Source organism: Lithobates pipiens, unplaced genomic scaffold (genome assembly GCF_037356315.1).
Source record: "Lithobates pipiens isolate NorthernLeopardFrog02 unplaced genomic scaffold, aLitPip1_a1.2 Scaffold_16, whole genome shotgun sequence".
NCBI classification, from domain to species: Eukaryota; Metazoa; Chordata; class Amphibia; order Anura; family Ranidae; genus Lithobates; species Lithobates pipiens.
In genome coordinates this window covers 575,125,364-575,150,899 of record NW_027507748.1, presented here as the reverse complement: position 1 = coordinate 575,150,899, position 25,536 = coordinate 575,125,364, and the positions used below count along the sequence as shown (strand labels likewise).

At 42.9% G+C, this 25,536-nt stretch overlaps 1 protein-coding gene across 1 annotated transcript in view; it reads right to left on the bottom strand.

Moving 5' to 3' along the window:
• Window positions 1-3,012: 3,012 nt before the first annotated feature.
• Window positions 3,013-25,536, bottom strand: part of LOC143983728 (twist-related protein 2-like) — a 100,550-nt gene continuing 78,026 nt past the window's right edge. Inside the window, exon 2 of the mRNA XM_077483765.1 lies at window positions 3,013-6,114. The gene's annotated coding sequence lies outside the window, so the exon portion shown is untranslated. The remainder of the gene's footprint in view (window positions 6,115-25,536) is intronic.

Genomic DNA, 25,536 nt, shown 5'->3' with positions numbered 1-25,536 from the left:
GTTAGTGATTTAAAATGTATAAAGCATGCCCAGTTTTTAATATTACACACTGCACTGCAGTATATAATAAATTATTATTTATTAGGCAATTTACCCTTATGTGGATACAGTTTGTGTATGCAGGGCCGCTGATAAGGTAGTACAGCCGGCCCTCCTGTACCAGGCCCGGGCTCCATCAGTTCATAAGAGGGACCCAGCACCTGATGAGCAGAAGCGCTGACTGTACTGCCTCATTCCTGAAACAAATCTTTGTGTGGCTCCCTCTGAAGCACAGTGGCTTCTCCTCCTCTCCAATCCACCGCCTTTCCCCTGATGCAGGAAAAGACGCAAGGCGATTGCTTCCAGTATCTGTGCTTCTCCCCCTCGCCACAATGATCACCCCCCTTCTGGGACCTTCATCACCAGTGCTCCCTCCTCCCACAGTGGTGCCGGTGTCCTATCATATAGTGTCCCCCATCGGATAGTGTCCGCTGTGTACTGCGCATGCACAGTACACAGCACACACAGATTCCGAAAATAGCCGAAGATGAATGGCGCCTGCACTGTGAGTCCTGGTTTTAGCTCCACCATCCAAGTGGACATAGAGTTGGAATAAAAAGAGCTGAGTGCAGCGAGGCCGAGCCCGAAGCGTGGTGAGTGAAGCGAGCCCGCGAGGGGCCCTCTGATATCGCCAGCCCTATGTCCGCTTGGATGGTGGGGCTACCACCTCGACTCACGGTGCAGGCACCGTTCATCTTCGGAGATTTTCCGAAGCTTCTTCTGCTCCATACTGCACAAGCGCTGCGCATGGGGCAGACAGTATCTGATGGCAGGACACTATATGCCAGAACACCGGCTCTCATTCTCTCACTATCGCCAACTATAGCTGCTGCTGGAACACACGAGGATCAGGAGGGCAGTACACTGGAACACTTAGATATAAAGAAGGTGCACCACAGTTACCTGACCATTCCTTCATTATTACCCATGGTTTGATTTCACCATGTCAACAGGTAGGTAGCCAGTGTCTGGCTTTATGTGTGACTGGTACAAAGCTGAGAATTGATGCAACTACTACAAGGGGAAGGCAATCTTTGTAATTAATTTAAAAGGCCCTGTTCACATCTGGCGATTTGTAATCACAAGCAGAATTGCTGCTTTTCCAAATGGCACTGCAATCGTGGCAAAACACAACATGCACGTTTAGGTGCTATTCATTTTTAATGGCACCTCAAATATGATGCGGTTTTGCCATGATTGTTGAACGACAGAATCACGTGGCAATTGTGGCAAACAGCATCATACAAGCTTCTGCTCATTTTTGGACGACAAGCTTTGCACAATGCAGTTTGCGACGATTGCCGCAATGATTCAAGCGTTTTATCTATTAGATTTAACAGAACTTTTTAAAGTTATGTCGTGCTTTTGTCCGCTAATAATGATTTATGTGTACTTTTAGCAAAAATATTGTTTTGAAATTGTCTAAGGAGGGGTGCCCTGTCGGGTAGGCTGTTAGGGGCCCCGGGATTTTTAACAGCAGCCATTTGTGTATATGTATACACACACACACGTCTACCATTATCTTTTATACTACAGAACATTTATCCAGATTCAGGATTTTTCACTGACCCAAAATGATGTGCCTGAATATGTTCAGTTCCCATTAAGGAAACAGGTCAGTGCTATTGCTGACCAGTTGTTTGGCTGATTGTCTTGCTTGTTGATGTCCAATCTCCCAGTCTTTATACTTTTTCTGAGCCAATGCATCAATAAGTATTGAAGCCAGAACGTTGAATATCATGAAACCCAAGTAACCTGATTTTGCAGGAGAAAATCAATAAATACAGTCCCTTGAAATAGTATTCATACTCCTTGAAATTTTCAACATTTTATGTTACAACCAGAGTTGATGGGGAGATGGTGGAGCCAAATCCAGGGCAATCTTAGAAGAAAACCTGTTAGCGTCTGCAAAAGACTTGAGACTGGCTGGGACAGAGGTTCACCTTCCAGCAGGACAACAGCCCTAAACATACAGCCAGAGCTACAATGGAATGTTTTAGATCAAAGCATATTCATGTGTTAGCCCTTGTACACACGGTCCGAGATCCCGACAACCAAATCCGTCGGATTTTGTCAGACGGATCTTGTCCGAAACTGTTGCATACACATGATCGGACAAAGTTGTCGGAAAATCCGATCTTTCAGAACGTGATGACGTAATTTTGTTACGATGGGACTACGTTCAAGCTAGTAGCCAATAGCTTTGATGTAGGAATTTGATCTGAGCATGCATGGCACTTTGTCCGATCGGAATTCTCTACACATGATCGGAGTATTTCCGATCGGAGCATTTTGTATGAAAATATTTCTGGCAAGTTGGAAAAGTTGGTCCGACGGATATTCCAACGGAAACAGTCCGATGCAGACCACACACAGTCGGAATATCCGACAAAACGCTCCGATCGGACACATTCTGTTGGAATCTCCGATCGTGTGTACAAGGGCTTAGAATGGACCAGTCAAAGTCCAGACCTAAATCCAATTGATAATCTGGGGCAAGACATGAAAATTGCTGTTCACAGATGCACTTCATCCATTCTGGTAAAGCTTGAGCTGTTTTGCAAAGAAGAATGGGCAAGAATTTCACTCTCTAGATGTGCAAAGCTGGTAGAGACATCCCCAAAAAGACTTGCAGCTCTAATTGTAGCAAAAGGTGGCTCTACAAAGTATTGACTCAGGGGGCTGAATACAAATGCATGCCACACTTTTAACATATTTATTTGTACAAAAAAATTAAAACCGTTTATCATTTTCCTTCCACTTCACAATTATGTGCCACTTTGTGTTGGTCTATCACATAAGATCTCAATAAAATACATTTATGTTTTTGGTTGTAACATGACAAAATGTGGAACATTTCAAGGGGTATGAATACTTTTTCAAGGCACTGTACCTCCATATAGCTTTCATGATTAGTTTAGTGGATATTACATTTGTATGATTCCAAGAATAAGCATAATAAGACTCACATAGTTTACTCAATAAATGTTTTGCTTTAATTTTGGCACCATGAGGAAAATTAGCAAGGCACATAAAAGAAAATTACAAATAAAATTTATTTCCCATTCTACTCTCAGTATTCCGTTTTCTCATTGCTTTTTTTAGAACTCCAAGTCCTAACACTTAATTATTTTGTATATGAGGAGTAACCATTTGTGATAATTTATTTTCTGTGTTAGCAGAAAGCCTACTTCTATGGTGTAAAGTAACACATGCCGCTTAGCTGCCAAATGGGTTTTGAAATGAGAAAACAAAGCGCACCTTGGGAAGGTAGACACTGTATTTTTTTCTTCATTAAAATATATTTATTTTGTTCAAATCCTGGTCTACCAGTTCTGCACCTGTGCCTCTCCATTCTCTTTGTATGTCACCAAGATTTTTTTAGGAGGTCGGGTGTGACAAGGTAAGTAGTTACCTGATGACATTACTAGCAGCTACAGAAAATGTCAATATATAGATAGAACTATGGATGCATCGATACTGATACCGGTATCTGCATTTTCGGGGGTATCGGTACTTGTGAAAATTCACCGATATCAGAAACCAATACCGGAAGTGACGTCAGCTTGGGCGGAGCTCGGGAACCAGATAAGGTTGGGGCCTCTCCACGCGGCGGTGAGTGCTGTTTCCCTCATGACATGTGTTTTGCTGCTGCTGCACCTGCTACATGGCCGCTCCACATGGCGAGCGTCCTCCTTATACCATGTCCCCTCATGGCCTAATGTCTTGTGTTGTGAGTTGACTGAGGTACTATACTGTTCTTGCTTCTCCTCATGCCTAAACATTGTGAACTTGCAATGAATTGATGACATTGACATTATTTTTTATATAATGTGTTCTGTGCAATTTGCACTTTAACAACTTTATGACCAGCAAATAAACATGTTTTCTTTCATAATGTCCTTTGACTGCATTTCAATTCCTCATATTATGATGAAAAATGTGTAATTTTTTCATTATTTAAAAAAAAAAAAAAAAAAAAAAAAGGTCACATGACCAAAATCAGTTATTGCTAATTGGTATCGCCGAGTACATGATGTCAAGTATCAGTACTCGTAGTCTGTGTCAAAAAAGTGGCATTGGTGCATCCCTAGATAGAACCATTGTACCCTTTATAATGAAAAACTCAAAAACCTAAGAACTAAGATGTAGCATACATATACTCTTCACTGCCCAGCGCTTCTCTGCTCCATGTAGTGTTAATATCTGATTTTCTCTCAGGGACTGTGCAGCTGTCCCAGTTCTATTGGGGTTAGTTGAAGACCCCACATGGGCACTGCAGCCCAGATGATAGAAGAAGTCCAGATGTAAACACTGTTTGGTTCAAAGGAGAGCTGGGCAGTGTATAACGGGTGTGTACTACAGCTGAGGACTGTTATTGGGTACAATAGAAAGAAGTAGGGTGGAAGAACCTGTGCAGGATTTGTACTTCAACATAGGACATATTTTTTCATATGCTCTCTTCCTGAAATTCCTGAATTTGCTTTGGGGAAGTATGGGTGTGTTTCATATGCGTGCAACTGCATATATGTGCAGCGACACATCAAACAAAAAAAACAAAAAAAGAACACTTAGACAATGAGTCTTTTTTTAAGCAAATTGTGACCATTTACAACACAAAGGGGGTTATTTTTTTACGAAAGGCAAATCCACTTTGCACTGAAAGTGCACTTGGAAGTGCAGTCACTCTAAATCTAAGGGGTAGATCTGAAATGAGGGGAAGCTCTGCTGATTTTATCATCCAATCATGTGCAAGCTAAAATGCTATTTTTTATTTTCCTTGCATGTCCCCCTCAAATCTACAGCGACTTTACTTCCAAGTGCACTTTCAGTGTAAAGTGGATTTTCCTTTAGTAAATAACCCCCAAAGTGAACCATGACACAGGAATGTGTGCACTTGTGCTGCAATAGTAAGGCAATAGATTATGCATGAGTAGCTATTTACATTGCTGTGGGTTCATATGGGGTAATATTTTCCCTATGTATTTGGCCTTTTGCATCTGCTATGCTGTAATTGCACATCTTCCCATAAGTCTTCAGTCACTAATACTATACTTTACTCTCTTTCCGCTTATAGTATACATGTGTGGGAATAGTATTTATTACATATTTATTGGCTGTGAAGATGAAAAAAGGCTTTTATTACATTTTACTGATGCAGGTACCTACAGATATCCTCCACACAGAGTTTTTCTACTTTTCTGTGCTACTTCATTTTTGTAATGCATCATAAATCACAGTTTACTGTCAATGAATTTTAAAACTATAAAAGCCTAGGTGGCAGAGCAGGTAATAAGCTAATACCATTGCTTGATTGCTATGTTATATTCTGCTATGGTTATTTCATTTTATTCCATGCCTTTTTTGTTTCTTTTAAAGCAGATTGCAGTGTCTTCCCTTTTTGTTTAACATCATTTTTGCTTATTATATTCTGATTATTTTAAGTACATTGTACTGATGATTCTTTGTATTTCTGGTGTAAACTGGAATGACAAAGGGTTCCTTATTTCAAACAGAAGTGGTCAGGGTTTCAGAGTATACTGATGCTTGTCCTAAAATATACAAACGTTCCTCTTTTCATGAATGATACATGCAGATAAGCTGGAGATACGTGCTAAGCAAACACCATCATGTCCATAAGGCTTGGAGGAGAGTATATAGACAGGTAGCCGGTTTTACGTAGCGTAGCTTCACAGAAACGTTGCTTAAACTTTTTTTGCTTTCCAGATTATCTTTGAAGAACAAACCAACATTTGTTTGGCTTCCTAATTTTCCTGAATAAATAATTTCCACAGGATTTCTTTACAAGTGGTTGAGTGTCCACAGTTGATTTTTTACATTCGCAGAGTGAAAAGCTCAGCTGTGATGTTCTTGCATCCAAGATAACATGTTACACTTCATAGATCCTATTTTTATAATGGTCTTCCAGAAGCATTATCCAGATTCAATAGCAGTATTGTCCTGTCAATGAACTTATGTAGAGTCCTCTAGCTGTAAGAGAAGTTGACAAGTTGGAGCCATCAAAGGGAGCAGATGACCATTTCTTTGTCCTTTTGATGGCCGCTCCTGGCACACCTGTTGAAAAAAAAAAAATATGTGTTCAGTTTATCTATGTATTTGTTTATTATATAGATCTCTATCTATCTATCTATCTATCTATCTATCTATCTATCTATCTATCTATCTATCTATCTATCTATCTCGTGTTAGGCTGTAGATGATGAAACCGTTTTTTCTTTCCATTATTTACCCCATTAAAATATTTCGGTACCTACCTGTTAAACAAAATTCAAGATGGCCTACTATTATAATTTACACATAAATTACATGTGTCAGTAATGCAAGCGCATTATTTTGTGCGCCCATTTAACCATTCAGCCCTGGAAGGATTTACCCCTTTAACCACCTCAGTACAGTGCAGTTACACCCCCTTCCTGACCAGACCAATTTTCAGCTTTCAGCGCTCTCACAGTTTGAATGACAATTACTCAGTCATCCTACACTGTATCCATATGAAACTTGCGTCCTTTTTTCCACACAAATAGAGCTTTCTTTTAGTGGTATTTAATCACTAGTGGGTTTTTTATTTTTTGTGCTATAAATAAAATAAAACGTAAATTTTGTGAAAAAAATGCCTTTTTCTTCGTTTCTGTCATAAATTTTTGCTAATTAGTAATTTTTCTTCATAAATTTTGGCCAAAATTTATACTGCTACATATCTTTGGTAAAAATAACCCACATTAGTATATATTATTTGGTCTTTGTGAAAGTTATAGAGTCTACAAACTATGGTGCCAATCACTGAAAATTGATCACTTCTGATCAGGCCTTCAGTACATCAGGTGTACCTCATTTCTTGAGACACTAACAAGTCAGGAAAGTACAAATACCCCCCAAATGACCCCTTTTTACAAAGTAGACATCCCAAGGTATTAAGTAAGTAGCATGGTGAGTTTTTTTAAGTTGTAATTTTTTCCCACAATTCTTTGCAAAATGAAGATTTTTTTTTTTTTTTTTACTAAATTGTCATATTATCAGGTTATTTCTCACACACAGCATATACATACAACAAATTACACCCCAAAAGGATCACAGCCGATCACGTGGGTAAACAGCCGGCCAATGGCTGTTTACCAGCGTCGGTGACGAGCAGTGTTCCCGGGGAACACGCCGCCACCGACGTGCACGCGCAGCGCGCTCGCGATCGCGCGCATGCGCCGTGCACGTTCGGGGTGTGACCATCTGTGATCGGCCGTGACTTCATCACGGCCGATCACGTGGTAAACAGCCATAACGAATGGCTGTTCACCCCCTTCGGTGGCGAGCGGTGTCTCCGTGACACGCCGCCACCGAAGAAACAGGGATGCGCGCGCACGATCGCGCGCATTCCCTGTTTAAACGGGAGGCCGTCATATGACGGCCTCCCGCCACAATAGGAGCGCCGCCTGGCCGTCATTTGACGGCCGGCGGTCAGCAACTAGTTAAACACAACCATTGGTCCCTCCACACATGCCAGAGTCCCGGGTGTAATACTTGACTCTGACCTCTCCTTCAGCCCCCACATCCAATCACTGGCTAAATCCTGCCGCCTTAACCTCCACAACATCTCCAGAATTTGACCCTTCCTGACTAATGACACCACAAAGCAACTTACTCACTCCTTGATTATTTCCCGCCTTGACTGCTGCAACTCTCTCCTTAATGGCCTACCCTTAAGCAGGCTATCCCCCTTCAGTCTATTATGAATTCTTCTGCTAGACTAATACACCTCACTAACCGATCCGTGACTGCTGCTCCTCTCTGCCAATCCCTTCACTGGATTCCCCTACCTCACCGTGTAAAATTCAAAATGCTAACCATAACATACAAGGCCATTCACAACCTCGCCCCCATCTACATCACCAACCTCATCTGCAGATATTGCCCTAATCATCCCCTCCACTACTCCCAAGACCTCCTGCTCTCTAGCTCCATTGTTACCTCCTCCCATGCTCGCCTACAGGACTTCTCAGGAGCCTCTCCCATCCTCTGGAACTCCCTGCCTCAGTATATCCGATCAGCCCCTACCCTGTCGACCTTTAGGAAATCCCTGAAAACTCATTTATTCAGGGAAGCCTATCCCACACCCACCTAACAACTGTCCCCGAGCCACCCCCATCAAATCATTCTCTGCAGCTGTTACCTCTTGTACCACCAGCTTAGAATGTAAGCTCTATGAGCAGGGCTCTCCTGTACCTTTTGTATTGAACTGTACTGTAATTGCGTTTACCCCCTATACATTGTAAATTGCTGCGTAAACTGTTGCCGCTATATAAATCATGAATAATAATAATAATGATAACGACCAAGAATTTTTTTGCGATACAGCACTGCGTCAATTTAACTGACAATTGCACGGTTGTGCGACATTGTACCAAAACAAAATTTATGTTATTTTTTTTTTACACAAATAGAGCTTTCTTTTGGTGGTATTTGATCACCTCTGCATTTTTTATTTTTCGCCCTAGAAACAAAAAAAGAACAACAATTTTGCTATAATAAATTAAATATCCAAAAAAAAATGTAAAAAAACAAATGTCTTATTCAGCTTAGGTCAATATGTATTCTACATATTTTTGGTAAAAAAAAAAAATCATAATACGCATATATTTATTGGTTTACACAAAAGTTATAGTGTCTACAATATAGGGAAAAGAGTTGGGGACTTTTTATTATTATTTTTTTTTTTACTAGTAACGGCGGTGATCAGCTATTTTATTTTATTTATTTTTTTGCAGGACTGCGACATTGCTTCTGACAGATCGAACACTTTTGACACTTTTTTGGGACCAGTGACATTTATACAGCTATCAGTGCTATAAAAATGCACTGATTACTGTATAAATGACACTGGCAGGGAAGAGGTTAACACAAGGGGGCGATCAAGGGGTTAATTGTGTCCTAGGGAGGTGATTCTAATGGTGGGGTGAGTGGACTGACTAAGAGTACAGACAGATCGCTGTTCCTGATCACTAGGAACAGACGATCTCTCTGTACTCCCCTGACAGAACAGGGACCTGTTTGTATACATTGACTACTGCAAAACCGCACTGGACTCCAGACTGCAAACTGCAGCTGGACATGTGTGAACCAAGTCTAAGCCCACGTTCACATTTGGCTGAAATCGGCAGTTATTGCCGGCAATGGCACTGTCTGTACCGGTGCGACGTCGACTTTGTGATGCCCCACCGATTCCCAAAAGTAGTTCCTCTACTACTTTTGCCAACGTCGGGGGCAATTTGAATACACATTTGTGCATGTACAGTGCCTTGCGAAAGTATTTGGCCCCCTTGAACTTTTCAACCTTTTGCCACATTTCAGGCTTCAAACATAAAGATATAAAATTTTTATTTTTTGTGAAGAATCACCAACAAGTGGGACACAATTGTGAAGTGGAACAAAATCTATTGGACTTTTGAATCTTTTTTAACTAATAAAAAAATGAAAAGTGAGGCGTGCAAATTTATTCGGCCCCCTTGCGTTAATACTTTGGAGAGCCACCTTTTGCTGTGATTACAGCTGCAAGTCGCTTGGGGTATGTCTCTATCAGTTTTGCACATCGAGAGACTGAAATTCTTGCCCATTCTTCCTTGCAAAACAGCTCGAGCTCAGTGAGGTTGGATGGAGAGTGTTTGTGAACAGCAGTTTTCAGCTCTTTCCACAGATTCTCGATTGGATTCAGGTCTGGACTTTGACTTGGCCATTCTAACACCTGGATACGTTTATTTGTGAACCATTCCTTTGTAGATTTTGCTGTATGTTTGGGATCATTGTCTTGTTGGAAGATAAATCTCCGTCCCAGTTTCTGGTCTTTTGCAGACTCCAACAGGTTTTCATCCAGAATGGTCCTGTATTTGGCTGCATCCATCTTCCCCTCAATTTTAACCATCTTCCCTGTCCCTGCTGAAGAAAAGCAGGCCCAAACCATGATGCTGCCACCACCATGTTTGACAGTGGGGATGGTGTGTTGAGGGTGATGAGCTGTGTTTCTTTTACGCTAAACATATCGTTTTGCATTGTGGGCAAAAAGTTGGATTTTGGTTTCATCTGACCAGAGCACCTTCTTCCACATGTTTGGTGTGTCTCCCAGGTGGCTTGTGGCAAACTTTAGACGAGACTTTTTATGGATATCTTTGAGAAATGTCTTTCTTCTTGCCACTCTTCCATAAAGGCCAGATTTGTGCAGTGTATGACTGATTGTTGTCCTATGGACAGACTCTCCCACCTCAGCTGTAGTTCTCTGCAGTTCATCCAGAGTGATCATGGGCCTCTTGGCTGCATCTCTGATCAGTCTTCTCCTTGTCTGAGCTGAAAGTTTAGAGGGACGACCAGGTCTTGGTAGATTTGCAGTGGTCTGATACTCCTTCCATTTCAAAATGATCGCTTGCACAGTGCTCCTTGGGATGTTTAAAGCTTGGGAAATCTTTTTGTATCCAAATCCGGCTTTAAACTTCTCCACAACAGTATTACGGACCTGCCTGGTGTGTTCCTTGGTCTTCATGATGCTCTCTGTGCTTTCAACAGAACCCTGAGACTATCACAGAGCAGGTGCATTTATACAGAGACTTGATTACACACAGGTGGATGCTATTTATCACCATCAGTCATTTTGGACAACATTGGATCATTCAGAGATCCTCGCTGAACTTCTGAAGTGAGTTTGCTGCACTGAAAGTAAAGGGGCCGAATAATTTTGCACGCACCACTTTTCAGTTTTTTATTTGCTGAAAAAGTTTAAATTATCCAATAGATTTCGTTCCACTTCACAATTGTGTCCCACTTGTTGGTGATTCTTCACCAAAAATTTAAATTTTATATCTTTATGTTTGAAGCCTGAAATGTGGCAAAAGGTTGAAAAGTTCAAGGGGGCCGAATACTTTCGCAAGGCACTGTACCTGCATCGCCCCCCAAAGCCGGACTGCATTGCCGGTTTGAAATCGTGCGGATTCAGCTGAACTCACATGATTTCTAACCCACATCAGTGTGAACCTGGGCTTAGAGATTTGTACCTCTGTCCTTCTATATGGATTGCAAAGAAAAGAAAAGAAAAGAAAAGAAAAAGCTAACTGGTAGCTTGTTATAGCAGTAGAGACTCTGGAGTTTAGATAAATAGACTTTTGCAAGTATAATTGCAGTGTGGTAAAGCTCTGCTGATTTCCATAATCCAATCATGTGCAACCAAAAATGCTGTTTTTTTTAATTTTCCTTGCACCTGATTCTGGTATTCTTTAAAAAGTGATGCCACATTAACCACTTGCCTACAGGGCACTTACATCCCCTTCCTGCCCAGGCCATTTTTCAGCTTTCAAGGCTGTCACATTTTGAATGACAATTGAGAGGTCATGCGAAAATGTTTTTTTACTTAGTTTCTATCAGTAAATTATGTAACTGTGTTTGCCTCCACTGATGGGCGACACTCATGGGAATTAATCGACAGTAGTGATGGGTGTTTATGGGCAGCACTGATAGGCAGCACTGATAGCCAGCTCTGACGGGCATCACTAATGGGCACTGATTGCTGCCACTGGTGGGCACTGATTGCTGCCACTGGTGGGCACTGATTGCTGCCACAGGTGGGCACTGATTTCTGTCACTGGTGGGCAATTGTAGGCACTGATTGGTGACACTGTTGGCACTATATTGTAATCAGGGCACTGATGATCAGTGCCCTGATTACATGTGTAGATGTCCCCTGCGTGGAGATGCCACTGATCGGCTCTCCTTGCCACACACTCCGTCAGTATGAGGCGGGAGCGCTGATCACCGGAATCTTCGTGTTTACATGTCACCGTCTGTGATTGGACACAGTCATCACATTGTTGAAGAAACGTGGCTCTTTACAGAGATTGGGGTTGCGATGTGTCCTTGCAACACGGCGCGGTGGTGACCGCTCCACTGCCCACCCCCACAGGAGCGTGAGAGCGGCTGTTCTGGGATGGTGTCATATGACGCCATCCCAGAACAAGAGCCGCACCACCCCGTTATCATTTGGGCGGGAGGCAACTAATTAATTAAGCTCTGAGGAAAATTAATGCAATTGCACTTGCAAAGCGCACAGTCTTTTTGCCTTTAGCAAATCCATCCCCTCTTCTCTTATAAGGCCTCATGCACACTGGACATTTTTGGATGTTTTTACAGCTGCTGTTTTTGGCTTCAGAGGTTTTTTTTCTACCGTCAATATACTCTCCAGTATGTTATCCTATGTGTCCATGCACACCTAGGCTGTTATCAACTGTTTTTGGCTGGGGTGTTTTTTGGCTTTAAAAAACCCAAAACTAATGGGTTCTGAGAGGAGTTTTTGATCTTTTTTCAGCTGTAAATACGTTCTAAAGTCAAAAAACACCTAAAACCGCCCAAAAAATGCAGATAAACGCTCAAAATCATGGCTCACCAGTGTTTTTTAAAGTTATTGATCCATTAGAAGAAAAAAAAAATATTAAAAAAAGCTATCGCTGAAAAACACTAGAAAACGCTATTGCAAAAATGTTGAAAAACATTGAAAACCCACAGCAAAGCTACTGGCGTTATTATAACGTCCAGTGTGCATGAGTTTCTTACTTGCCTACTAGCATTTTTTTTTTTTTTTTTACGCTAAGCTGCACACACAGAGTACATTTTGCAGGCACTCCATCAGTTCAGGACCACAGTATTTAATTGCAGAATTACCTGAAAAATTCCAACCACTTAGATCAGCTCTTTACCTGAAATTCGTTACCAAAGTTACGTGTTAAAAATCATTTGTTGTTATACTCTTTACTAAAGTGAGTTTTTTTGTTTGTTTGTTTCTTTTTTAATAACAAGCATATCATACTTACCTCCTCTGTGCAAGGGTTTTCCACAGAGTGGCCCCAATCCTCCTTTTCTGGGGTCCCCCACGGCTCTTCTGGCTCCTCCTCTTCTCGAGTGCCCCCTTGCAGAGCAGCTTTCAAAAGGGGCACTCGTGTGGGCACACTCCCGAGTCCTACTAAGTCTATTGACACAGACAGCAGGACTCGGCCCCGCCCCCAGCTCTGTCACTGGATTTGATTGACAGCAGCCCGAGCCAATGGCTCCAGCTGCTATAAATCTATCCAATGAGGACCCGAGACAGCATCTGGAGCTGCTGTGCTCTTCCCCATTACTGGAACGATCGGCTCAGGTAAGAAAAGGGAGGGGGGGAGGTCTGGGCAGGCTACAGCACAAAAGGCTTTTCCCCTAATGCATAGAATGCATTAAAGCGGTATTCCACGCACAATTTTTTTTTTTTTTTTAAAGTCAGCAGCTACAAACACTATAGCTGCTGACTTTTAATAAAGGACACTTGCCTGTCCAGGGAGCCCACGATGTCAGCCCCTGAGGGCGATCCGTCCATCGGATCGTGTGCAGACAGTCGCTCAGTGCTTTGTGAATGGCCAGCTGTCTTCTGGGACACACACAGGTCCCAGAAGACCAGAAGAGGGGGGCTCGCTGCACAAAATGATGATATGATTTCCTGCGGAAACACAGGCTGTACTTCAATGAAAGGTACTAATAATATATATATATATATATATATATATATATATATATATATATATATATATATATATAAAATAATATCCAAAAACGAGGGGTGGAGAGGTGGTCTTTTGTTTAAGACCACCTCTCAAAGGTGAGTGGAACTCCGCTTTAAGGTGAAAAACCCTGAGGGTTTACAACCCCTTTAACAGTACAAAAGAATACAAATTATGTGTTGCACAGGCAGTTTGGTTTTGTGTTTGGCTACAATTGAAATTTTGAGATTTAACAAAGGTTTTTGTTCAACCCTGCTAACCAAACAACTTAGAGTTAACAATCATCTCTGAATACATGTGGGTGGAAGGCAAGGCTTGTAAACACAGAAGATTCATCAAAAAGAAATGTCTGTTTATTACAAAGTTCCCAAAGCAATACCAATGACCCTTCTCAACATTTTGGCAAGCTTTTAGTCTATTGTATTAGTGTTTGGAAACATGTGCTCTGCAAAAATACTCACTTGCCAGTAATAAGAATTTAACAAGAGGAGTCAGATAAATTGTGCCCCATCAACAGGGAGGGGAAAATTGGACACGGAGAAAGCCGTGTCCTTCACCAACACTAATGGGATCCTCACTCACATGTACATTCCTAATGCATGTCTGTAGCTCCTCGGGCTGGCAAATTTACTAGTATGACATCATATGACATGTAAAACCATAGAAATAAACTAACAACATTTATTATAACACTAGGTCGGAAAGCTGAAGTTTTATCATTTTTTATTAAAAAATTTTTCACAAAAAACATAACATTTACTAAATGCCATCAAAGTACATACGTATGATTGCTTAAATATAGCAGATGTTCACTTTTGGGGGTGTGTAACAAGTAATTATATATACATAGTTTATTCAGTCAGCTCTTTTTTTTAAATATGAATTATATGTGATGGATCAGAACACAATTGTCTAAGTTGGGGAAGTAAATTTAGAAAAATATATACATAAAGCTATTTTTCCGGAAAAAAAAATGATACAGGCATACCCCACTTTTAAGTACAATGGGGTTTATTTACTAAAGCTGGAAAGTGCAAAATCAGTCTCACTTCTGCATAGAAACCAATCAGCTTCCAGGTTTTATTACCAAAGCTTAATTGAACAAGCTGGAGTTAGAAGCTCATTGGTTTCTATACAGACGTGAGCCTGATTTTGCACTTTCCAGCTTTAGTAAATAAAATGTCTGTAATTGGCATGTGCATATGTATTCACCCCCATTTTTTATGAAGCTTATAAAAAGCTCTGGTGCAACCAATTACCTTCAGAAGCCACATAATTAGTAAAAAGATGTCCCCCTTTGTGCAATCTAAGTGTCACATGATCGGTCATTACATATACACACCTTTTTGAAAGACCCCAGAAGCTGCAACACCTATGCAAGAGGCACCACTAACCAAACAGTGCCATGAAAACCAAGGAACTCTCCAACCAAGTAAGGGACAATGTTGTTGAGAAGTACAAGTCAGGGTTAGGTTATAAAAAAATATCCAAATATTTGATGATCCCTAGGAGCACCATCAAATCTATCATAACCAAATGGAAAGAACATGGCACAACAGCAAACCTGCCAAGAGACAGCCGCACACCAAAACTCACAGACTGGGCAAGGAGGGCATTAATCAGAGAGGCAGCACAGAGACCTAAGGTAACCCTGGAGGAGCTGCAGAGTTCCACAGCAGAGACTGGAGTATCTGTACATTTGTCGACAATAAGCCCTATGCTCCATAGAGTTGGGCTTTATGGCAGAGTGGCCAGAAGAAAGCCATTACTTTCAGAAAAGAAAACAAAATGGTACGCTTTGAGTTTGCAAAAAGGCATGTGGGAGATTCCCAAAATGTATGGAGGAAGGTGCTCTGGTCTCATGAGACTAAAATTTTACTTTTTGGCCATCAAAGTAAATGCTATGTCTGGCACAAATCTAACCCATCAAATCACCCAAAGAACACCATCCCCAAAGTGAAACATGGTGGTGGCAGCACCATGCTGTGGGGATGTTTTTCAGCAGTCAGGACTGGGAAACTGGTTAGAGTTAGGGGAAAGATGGATGGTGCTAAATACAGGGATATTCTTGAGCAATACCTTTTCCACTCTGTATGTGATTTGAGGCTAGGACGGAGGTTCACCTTCCATCAGGACAATGACCTCAAACACACTGCTAAAGCAACACTTGAGTGGTTTAAGGGGAAACATATAAATGAGTTGGAATGGCCTAGTCAAAGTCCAGACCTCAATCCAATAAAAAATCTGTGGTCAGACTTAAATATTGCTGTTCACCATCCAACTTGAAGGAGCTGGAGCAGTTGAGCAAGGAGGAATAGGCAAAAATCCCAGTGGAAAGATGTGGCAAGAGCATAGAGACTTATCCAAAGCGACTTGGAGCTGTGATAGCTGCAAAAGGTGGCTCTACAAAGTATTGACTTTAGGGGGGTGAATAGTTATGCGCATTGACTTTTCCTGTTATTTTGTCCTATTTGTTGTTTGTTTCACAATAATAAAACAAAATCTTCAAAGTTGTGGGCATGTTCTGTAAATTTAATGATGAAAATCCTCAAACAAGCCATGTTAATTCCAGGTTGTGAGGCAACAAAACACAAAAAATGCCAAGGGGGGGAATACTTTTGCAAGGCACCGTAGGTCCCTGTAAGAGGACAGCATCTTCTTTCTTTACATTGTGCTGTAACCTTGGTGCAATAATTTGTGCTTGTGCCTCCTCTGTATAAAAGGTTGTGACCTGGTGTGAATGCACTGTATACAGTATGTACTTTCTACTTTGAATGTAACGCAAACTGGCTTGGACAGATGCGGTTGACTGTTAACAAAGCTGTCTGAGGGTAAAATTTACATTGCACTGGGGTCAGTCTCATTGCCTGGAGCAGCACACTTAACTGCCGGGATTTCTGATACTCAGGGCTCTGAGTGTACAAAGTGTTGGACTGGTGTTTGGAGAGCCAAGTAAGCAATGCTGGGCTGGAGGCCTTGCCTGGCTGTGTTGCTGAAGCTTGATGTGCCTGTGTGTGAGAAGACCGGATGGTGGAGTCATGAGAAGTGTATTTCATGTAAAATCAAGCAGCTCTGTGTTTTGGCAAATGCCTAGGGTTGCTAGCCAGAAGTTTTTTTTTTTTTTTTAGAATAAATCTGCGGCTACTGTTTTTAAGAAATACAGCCAGTAGGCTGAAACATTTTTGTGGATGCTTATGTACCCCATTTAAGGGAAGACTGTAAGTGAAAAAATATAGAAAATCTAAAAATGAATATAGCATATCCTGTGTATATATATATATATATATATATATATATATATATATATATATATAACTGCTGCACAAGCCATACCGTTATTGAATGTTAATTTAAAAATAACATTTCAGTCTGCAGAACTGTAATTTTCTTTAAAATTCAATGCAATATGGCAATCTGCAGGTGTTCTATATACCACTGATGTACAGAATACTCACAGAAATTTCACTTCCTGCTCGTGTGATTGGCTCACTGGTTTTCCCTGAAATCTGCACTAAGAAAAAAGTCAGATTTGAGGCATCCTCTGCAACAAAAAAATCCTTAATGGTTAATTCTTTCTTTTTACAGAGGAAGGGCTATGGGAGGTTATTATCAAGGAGTTCCCTTCATATATAAATTAATCACTTCATAGGAAGCAGGGCTCTGGAAGGACCGGATCTCTGGGGTGGGACTCTCCCTGTTCCACTGTTCAGCATATTTGACTGGGCAATTTGAATTCTAATTGTGATCCATTCAATCCTGCCAAGTAGCAGCACAGAGCAGCCAAGATCCTCCTCTTCTTGCGTCCTTCTTCTATGCTCCTGGCCCCTCCCTCCTGCTGAGTGCCCCCACAGTAAGCTGCTTGCTATGGGGACACCCGAGCCGAGTCACAGCTCCCTGTGTCCATTCAGACACAGAGCTCTGATCCAGCCCTGTCCCCTCTATCCCCTGATTGGCTAGCTGACTGTGATTGACAGCATCAGGAGCCAATGGCACCACTTCTGTGTCTCAGACAATAAAGACGGAATGTACAGTTATGCGCTGTAACTGTACTAATGACAGTAGCAGGGAAGGGGTTAACATCAGGGGCTATCAAAGGGTTAAATGTGTTCACTGGGAGTGCTTTCTAACTGTGGGGGGTGCTTGTACTGTAAGAAGACAGAGATCTGTATTCCTGCTTAGCAGAAACACAAGATCTCTGTCTTCTTCTGTCACAGAATGGCGATCTTCCTTGTTTACATAGGCGGACCGCCTTTCTGTCTGCCTCGGGAACAATCATTGGGTCCCAGCAGACATTGGGTTCATGCGGACCCACTGACTGGCTCGTGCTATATCCAATCCCATCGGCAGCTGGTCACCGCCTGTGCATGCCCCAGACCCAGGAAATGAAATCACGTACAGGTGCAGTATATATGCGGAGGGCGGTCCAGAAGCGGTTAAACTATTAACTAGAGGTTTTTGTGTGTTAGGTAGAGTATAATTTAGGTAGTGAAAACTGAGAACTCAGATCAAACCTGTTAGTAAAATTACATGAAGGTAAATGTTTAATGGAAGAGGGGGAGCCATAAACGGCCTATGTAGGTGTAAGATGCCATGTTCCTTATGCCACGGTGGGCTTTTTTTCCTGTTATTTTAAACACTAACATACAGTAGCGGAGCTTCACTTTTCTTTATTTATTTTTTTACATTTTATTAGTTACTTCCTGGTTTCCAGGCCTAGGCAAATGATGTCATACATCCCAGAAGTCTTCAGGAGCGCAGGATGGTTTCTCCCAGCTTAGCACACCCTCCTGCAAGCATATCTGAGCTAATGGCAGATGGAATCTGAGAATTAAATGCTACATAAATTAGCTGACCTCACTCAAGATGTCTATGGTCTTAAATGCTAGGAGGATGTTTTCAAAGTGATGTCTCAGCAAAATAAAGCATGGAGACATGGATGGATGTGTGAGTTTGCTTTCAAAATGAATTAAATATCATTTTTGATTTGTGATGCTCAGATGCAGTGTAGTTACGATTTAAGCAGACTGACCTAAAGATCAAAATATTACTGCCCATAGACACTAGTCAGATTCCAGCTTTTATTTTTGTAACAATTTTTTTTTTTTATTATACACGATTTATATAGCGCCAACAGTTTACGCAACACTTTACAATGTATGGGGGGACAACACAATTACAGTACAGTTCAATACAAAAGGAGGGCCCTGAACATTGGTTAAAAAAAAAAAAAAAAAAGAAAAAGAAAAACGATCTGACCATCTGCTACCAAAAAACATTATTTTTCATTATTTATGTTTTTTATAAATATTTTTCATTCTTCATGTTTTTTTTATAAATCATCTAAATCACCTAATCTAGTCAAGCACTTTGTTTCTTGGATGGGAAGACTTTATTTTTACAATAGAAAGAGAGGCAATGGAGCTACACTATGATACGTACTGTATTTTGCCAAGTATTGCCACAGTGCACGATCAGTTGCAAAATATAGCACAGTAAAAGTGTATGACAAAGCTAAAAAGTATTTCCATAATCACGAGAAACCAAGAATGATCAAGCACATTTATAGCATTGCATAAGTTCTAAAGTTACCCTCATGGTTCAAGCTGAACATTCATTCATCTCACACAGATCTTCTTAGCAAAACATTACTAGAAACATCACTCTGTAGATCTGGAATATTTTAATCATTTTCAGTCAGCACTGAAATACTACTGCATGTGTATTTTATGAGCAAACCTACTTTTGATAGTGATAATTTATTCTGCATGGATTGGTTTTTTAAACTTGAGGTCATAAATATAAAACATGTAAACCTGTCACAAACCCAGGCATTTTAAAGCAGCGCTCTAGCCCCCCTCCAAAAATTTAAAGTCAGCAGTTACAAATACTGTAGCTGCTCACTTTTTAACATTAGGACACGTACCATTCCAGGGATCCCGCAATGCCGGCACCCCAACCAATTTTTCAATCGGCTCTTGGGTGCTGCTGTCGCCATTTCTTGTAAGGGAAACTGGCAGTGAAGCCTTGCGGTTCACAGCCGATTCCCTATTGCACATGTGCGCAGTGCGCTTTCTGAATGGCCCATGGTGGTGGAAGGAGGGGGGGCGGATTTGGGGGGGGTACCTGCTCCCCCCTCCCCCCAAAGGTGCCAAATATGGACCTTACAGATGGAAATTAAGAAACTTTTCAACTTCCAACTTCCACCCTGGTGTTTCTCCAAGCACTGTCACGGTGTAACAACTGTCTAGCTTCTGAGATTTTCCAACCAGTGTAACAGATTTTCCACCGGTCTAACAACCTTTTTTTAAAAAACATGTGTTGGCACGAAGCTTGCTCTTGTGCCCTGCAGTGCCCTATTAATGCCCAACTGTGCAAAAAAGTCTTGCTTTAATGATTACTTCCCCAAATGTGATCCTGAACTGATGTGTTTTGTGCCCAGATTTCAATAATTCTTATTAGGATTTAAATGTTTTGCAAAGAAATGACATACTGTACATAGATTTAATAAGTATATATTTTTGTAAATCATTCATGCTACACCAGTATCACGATTTGCATGAAGCACTGACATGGTGGAAATAAGAACGAATACTGTGCCTGAAGCAAATGGGAAAATCAAAAAAGTTCATCTATGAGGGGGTCACAGAAGGCAAGACCCTGATTCTCTGATTTCAAAGGAAACACAACCCTTTCTGCCACAATGGATTATTAGGACATTGCCAACAATGTCTGCTGAGCGGTTCATCCAGGTATTTAAGTTACGCCGAACCTATAAATTGCCATGAGAGATCCGAGCTCTATTTACTGTAATTGCAAGCTTGCTCTCACCTCCACTTTGTAGGATTCTGCCCAGCTGAATTTGCTTAAAATGTTATAGTTTGATCACATTATATTTTAGTTCAAAACAGATGGCATGAAAAGGAATCTATCCAAGAGGAGGGAGAAACATAAACCCCCACCTCCCCTTTCCTAAAAGGGATTCTGCTCATAAAGAGAGAGAAGTATGGAAGTAATTGAGAGCCAAGATTAGCTCTCCTTTCATCTTCCAAAACATCCTGTCCCTAGAGATGAAATAGTGAGTGAGGATGATGGGAGCTTCACACGCTGGAAATAGTGAGATTGCGCCATTTTAAAGCAGTGATTCCTTGGACTAGCAGTGGGATTCCGCATGTACTGCCAGAACATAACATGATGGAAACCTTGGTAACATATAGCATAGCTGAAGTGTCATAAACCCATTTTTCTTTTCTTTTTTTTCGGGGAGGGGGGCACAAAAGTTGATAGTCTTTTTTTGCCGATAAAGCTTTTTTGTGAAATAACTTTTATTAAAAAAATATGTTTTGGGAGTTTTTTTTGTCCCTCCTACTAACCTCAGTATCCATCTAAACTAAAATGGGAGGCTTACCTCGTTCTTGGATTAGACAGTTTTGTGGTTGATAGAACACAATTAATTTTGCCCCAGCATTCCTAATCTGCTGGGGTGGCTATACACAGGCTTTGGCTTTTCAGCTAAACTATTCAAGGAGCATTATTGAAATTATGGTAAGTGTATGATTCAGGCTTTACATCATGCAGTCTTTTTTTTTTTTTTTGAAAAAAAGAACGTTTATTGAGCATACAAAATACATAGGATAACAGTAACACATATGGGGTGCAACATGCACCAAATATACGGATATAAAACAGCTGCTAACAATACCACAGGCTGAAAAACACAAGGAGGGGGGGGTTCTTTGTTTACAGATTGCACGTTACATAAAAAAAACAAGGGGCAATATAGTGTGTTCAGATATGGGGGGAAAAGAGGAGCTCAGAGGTTGGAAATCATATGCCGAGCCATAATACATTCTACTCAAAGTAATTTGCAGAGAGGAGCAGAAAATCATTATTATGAGGGCGGGGAGCCCAACTACAACCACGGTGACAGCCGGACTCGCCGGGCCGAACCTGGATAGGTGTAAAGAGGCGTACAGACCACAGACTACACTAGTCGGTACATGTATCTGAATCCCCCATCCATTTATCCCACAGCTTAGCAAACTTGCTCGGGCAGCCTCTATGCATATACAGCAGTTTTTTATAGGGGAGAGTGGCATTAACAGCCGCCTTCCATTGTCGGGCGGTGGGGGGCGCAGAGCGCAACCAGGTGCGGGCTATCTGCAGTCTGGCTAGGTATAGGGTCTCCTGTAGAAAAACAGTCGGGACCCTTGCCTCCTCGGATACGAGGAGAATCCCCAGCAAACATTGGCGGGGGCATAGCGTCAGAGGGGAGCCCATTTGGTCATGAAGGAAGTCAACAATTTGCTTCCAGTAAACCTGCAACTCAGGACAGGACCAAAGGAGATGGTAGAGCGTGGCCTGAGGATCACCACATTTAGGACATGCTGGATCATAGCCAGGTCTGAACTTGGACAGCCGCCCAGGGGTTAGGTATGACCTATGTAGCATGTAGAGGTGTGTAAGTCTGTCAGAAAGCTTCGGGGAGACCAGCTTAGGGGTGTCAAGTGCAGTTTCCCAGTCCGCGTCTTCGATAGCCCCCACGTCGGCCTCCCATCTAGCCTTAAGTCGGTAGGCGCGGGCAGTCGCCCCAGGCGTGAGCAGGTTGGTGTAAAAAAAAGAAATCAGTTTCTTAGGGTCATCACCTAGCACGGCTGTTGCTATCGGAGGTGTTTCAAGCCTGGGGATATGGGAGCCAAACTGAGAGCTAAGGGCATGGCGGAGTTGAAGATACCTAAAAAACATTCTATTAGGGAGGTTGAAGTCAGTTCTGAGGGCCTGGAAGGGTCTGACAGAGCCATTGGTAATAACCTGGGACAGAAAGATAACGCCCCCGGCTAGCCACACAGAGCGGTCGGGGATCGTAGAGAGTTCGGGAAGTAGGGGATTGTCCCAAAGGGGGGTGTGGGAGTGAAACCTAGGGGCCCCAGTAATGGACGTGGCCTGTTGCCAAATCAAACAGTGGTGGGACAACATGTCTCTCATCGGGACGGAAGGTCCCCCGGAGCCACGCATAAGGAGACGGAGCGGGTGTACGACCAGAGTGTAGTGTGGGGAGCATACCAGTGAGGCATAGCGATCTTTGTCAGTCTGATTGAAATAGTAGAAATGGGACAGTTGAGCGGCCAGATAGTAATAGTGCAGGTCTGGTAGGGCGGTGCCGCCCAGGTGGGTAGGACATTTCAGAACACTCCATGAGAGCTTGTGTCGAGACGAACCCCAAACAAACGTGTTTAAGATGGCCTCCAAGGATTTGAAGGTTCTGAGAGGGATGCGCAGGGGAGCATGCCAAAACACATAGAGCAGCTTGGGGAGGAGAATCATTTTGACCAAGTTTACACGGCCCATCACCCCAAGGGGGAGACGGGACCAAATCTGGGTTTTTTGCTTGAGCAGGGTGAATAAGGGTTCCACATTTAAAAGGGTGTAGTCAGTCAGCAATCGTGAACATTGCACTCCCAAATATTTCACCTGACTTGCCCTGACCAAGGGCATTGCCGCCTGATCAGCGGACGGGGCACCTAAGTCTAAAGGGAGGATCTGGGACTTGGACCAGTTGATACGTAATCCAGAGTATTCCCCAAACTGCTCTATCAATCGCAGGGCTGCTTGCAAAGAGGGACCCGAGTCTTCGAGGTATAATAACATATCGTCAGCGTATAAACTGAGGGTTTCTGTTAAAAGGCCCGAACGCAGGCCCTTAATTTGCGGGTGAGCACGAATGGCAATGGCCAGCGGCTCAACCGCGAGGGCATACAGGAGAGGGGACAACGGGCAACCCTGGCGAGTACCCCTAGACAGAGGGAAAGGATCCGAGATCCTGCCATTAACCTGGATCCGGGCAGTGGGAGCGCTATATAAAAGCTGAATCCACTTAATAAAATTAGGGCCAAAGCCAAAGTTAGTCAGGCATTCCCATAGGTAACTCCATTCAACGGAGTCAAACGCCTTCGCGGCATCCAGACTCACGACTACCCGGGAACCGGTGTTATCGTGGGTGGCCTGCAGATTCATAAAGAGTCTGCGGAGATTGAAGGCAGTATTTTTATTAGGCATGAACCCCGTTTGATCTGGATGTATAAGGCTGAGGACAACTTTATTGAGTCGCAGGGCCAGAATTTTAGCCAGGATTTTTACATCCAGCTGTAGGAGGGAAATCGGGCGGTACGACTCTGGGTAGTAGGGGTCCTTACCGGGCTTGGGTATGAGGACAACAAGGGCCTCCCCCATAGAGGCGGGAAGGGACATTGTGTCGAACATATGGGTGTATAACGTGTGCAGTTCTGGGATTAGCGTGTCTTGAAAATGAGAATAAAATTCCAGGGGCAGCCCGTCCGAGCCAGGCGCCTTGGAGGATGGGAGGGAGGCAAGTGCCTCGGCAATACAGTCAGGGGAGATGGGGGCTTCCAGGAGGGTTCTCTGCTCTGGGCTGATAGAGGGGAAATCTATGGAGTGAAGGAATTGGGTGAGGTCAGCGTGTGTGTGTCTGATTGTGGAGGTATATAGATTGGAGTAGAACATTCTAAACTCACGTAAAATCAGGTCAGGGTCAGAGATCAAGTCGTCGGCGGCGCCACGGAGCTGAACCACCACCGGAGGGCTATGGTCAAGCCGGGCCATATAAGCTAGCAGTTTGCCCGCCCGCTCGCCGTGTTCAAACACACGCTGTCTACTAAACAAAAAAGGCCCTGCTTCGCTTTCTCATAATGAAGGTGATCAGTCAGTCGGGACTGGAGGCGGAGCTGGGTGGCATGTTCCAGGGAAGGGTCCGTCACAAACAGTTGCTCAAGGGATTGTAGGCGCTCCTCAGCCTGTGTCAGTGCCTGTCTAGAGTTAGCCTTGTACCTGTTAATACGGGTGATCAGGAGCAGCCTAGCATGAAGCTTAAATGACTCCCATATTGACCCAGGGGACGCAGATCCCGCGTTTGAGCGGAGAAAAAAAACTAGTTCCCTCTGTAGGTCCTCCAGATCTGGGATAACCGTAAGCCAGAAGGGGTTCAGTCTCCACACACGGGGGGGGACAGTCGCAGGCAGTCTCAGCGTCAACCAGTATGGAGAGTGGTCCGACAGCACCCTGGCGTCAAAGCCGACCTCCAATAATTCGGGAAGCAGGGAGGGAGAGAGCAGGGCCATGTCTATACGAGACATAGCTCGGCGGGCGGGGGTGAAGCAAGAGAAGGCCTGTGTTGTTGGATGCTTATGTCTCCAGGAGTCTGTCATGGCCAGTTCAGCTGCAAATCTGCCGAATCTAGTGGTATGAGGGGGGGAAGACGTGTGGTCAGGTGCGCCAAGTCGGTCGAGACTGGGGTTGATGGTCATGTTGAAATCACCTATCCAGATTACCGGGACTGTAGGGAATTTGGTCATAAAATTAAGACCTTCGTGCAGGGCCTGAAACTGGAAAGGTGGTGGTATGTAAAACGCCATAATAAGCATCGTCAGGCCGCTCACAGTGGCATGTAAAAATAGGAATCTACCGTGAGGGTCTGAGCATAGGTCATGTAACTGGAACTGCACAGTTTTAGCAATTAAAATGGCTACACCTCGGGAATGGGAAGTGTGAGGGGCGCTGTACATCCAGCCGACCCAAGGTTTTCTAAGCGCCCTTTGGGACTGGCCTGTAAGGTGAGTCTCGACGAGGATCGAGATGTCCACTTTCAGGCGTTTGAGGTGAGTAAGGACGGCTAATCTCTTGGGTTTAGCGCCAAGGCCCCTGACATTCCAGGTTACAAATTTAAGCGCAGCCATGGAACATGTCGGCACAGATTAAACTAGTGTAGGCCCCCGGCCCAGAAAGTTCGGGCATGCAGGGCGCCTGGGCAACCTCCGGATCCTCCATGGCTGGCAGCAACAAATACAAGAACACATTTGCAATAAAGTTACAGCTGTAAATAACACAATATAAAACACATAGAACCAGTAAAACA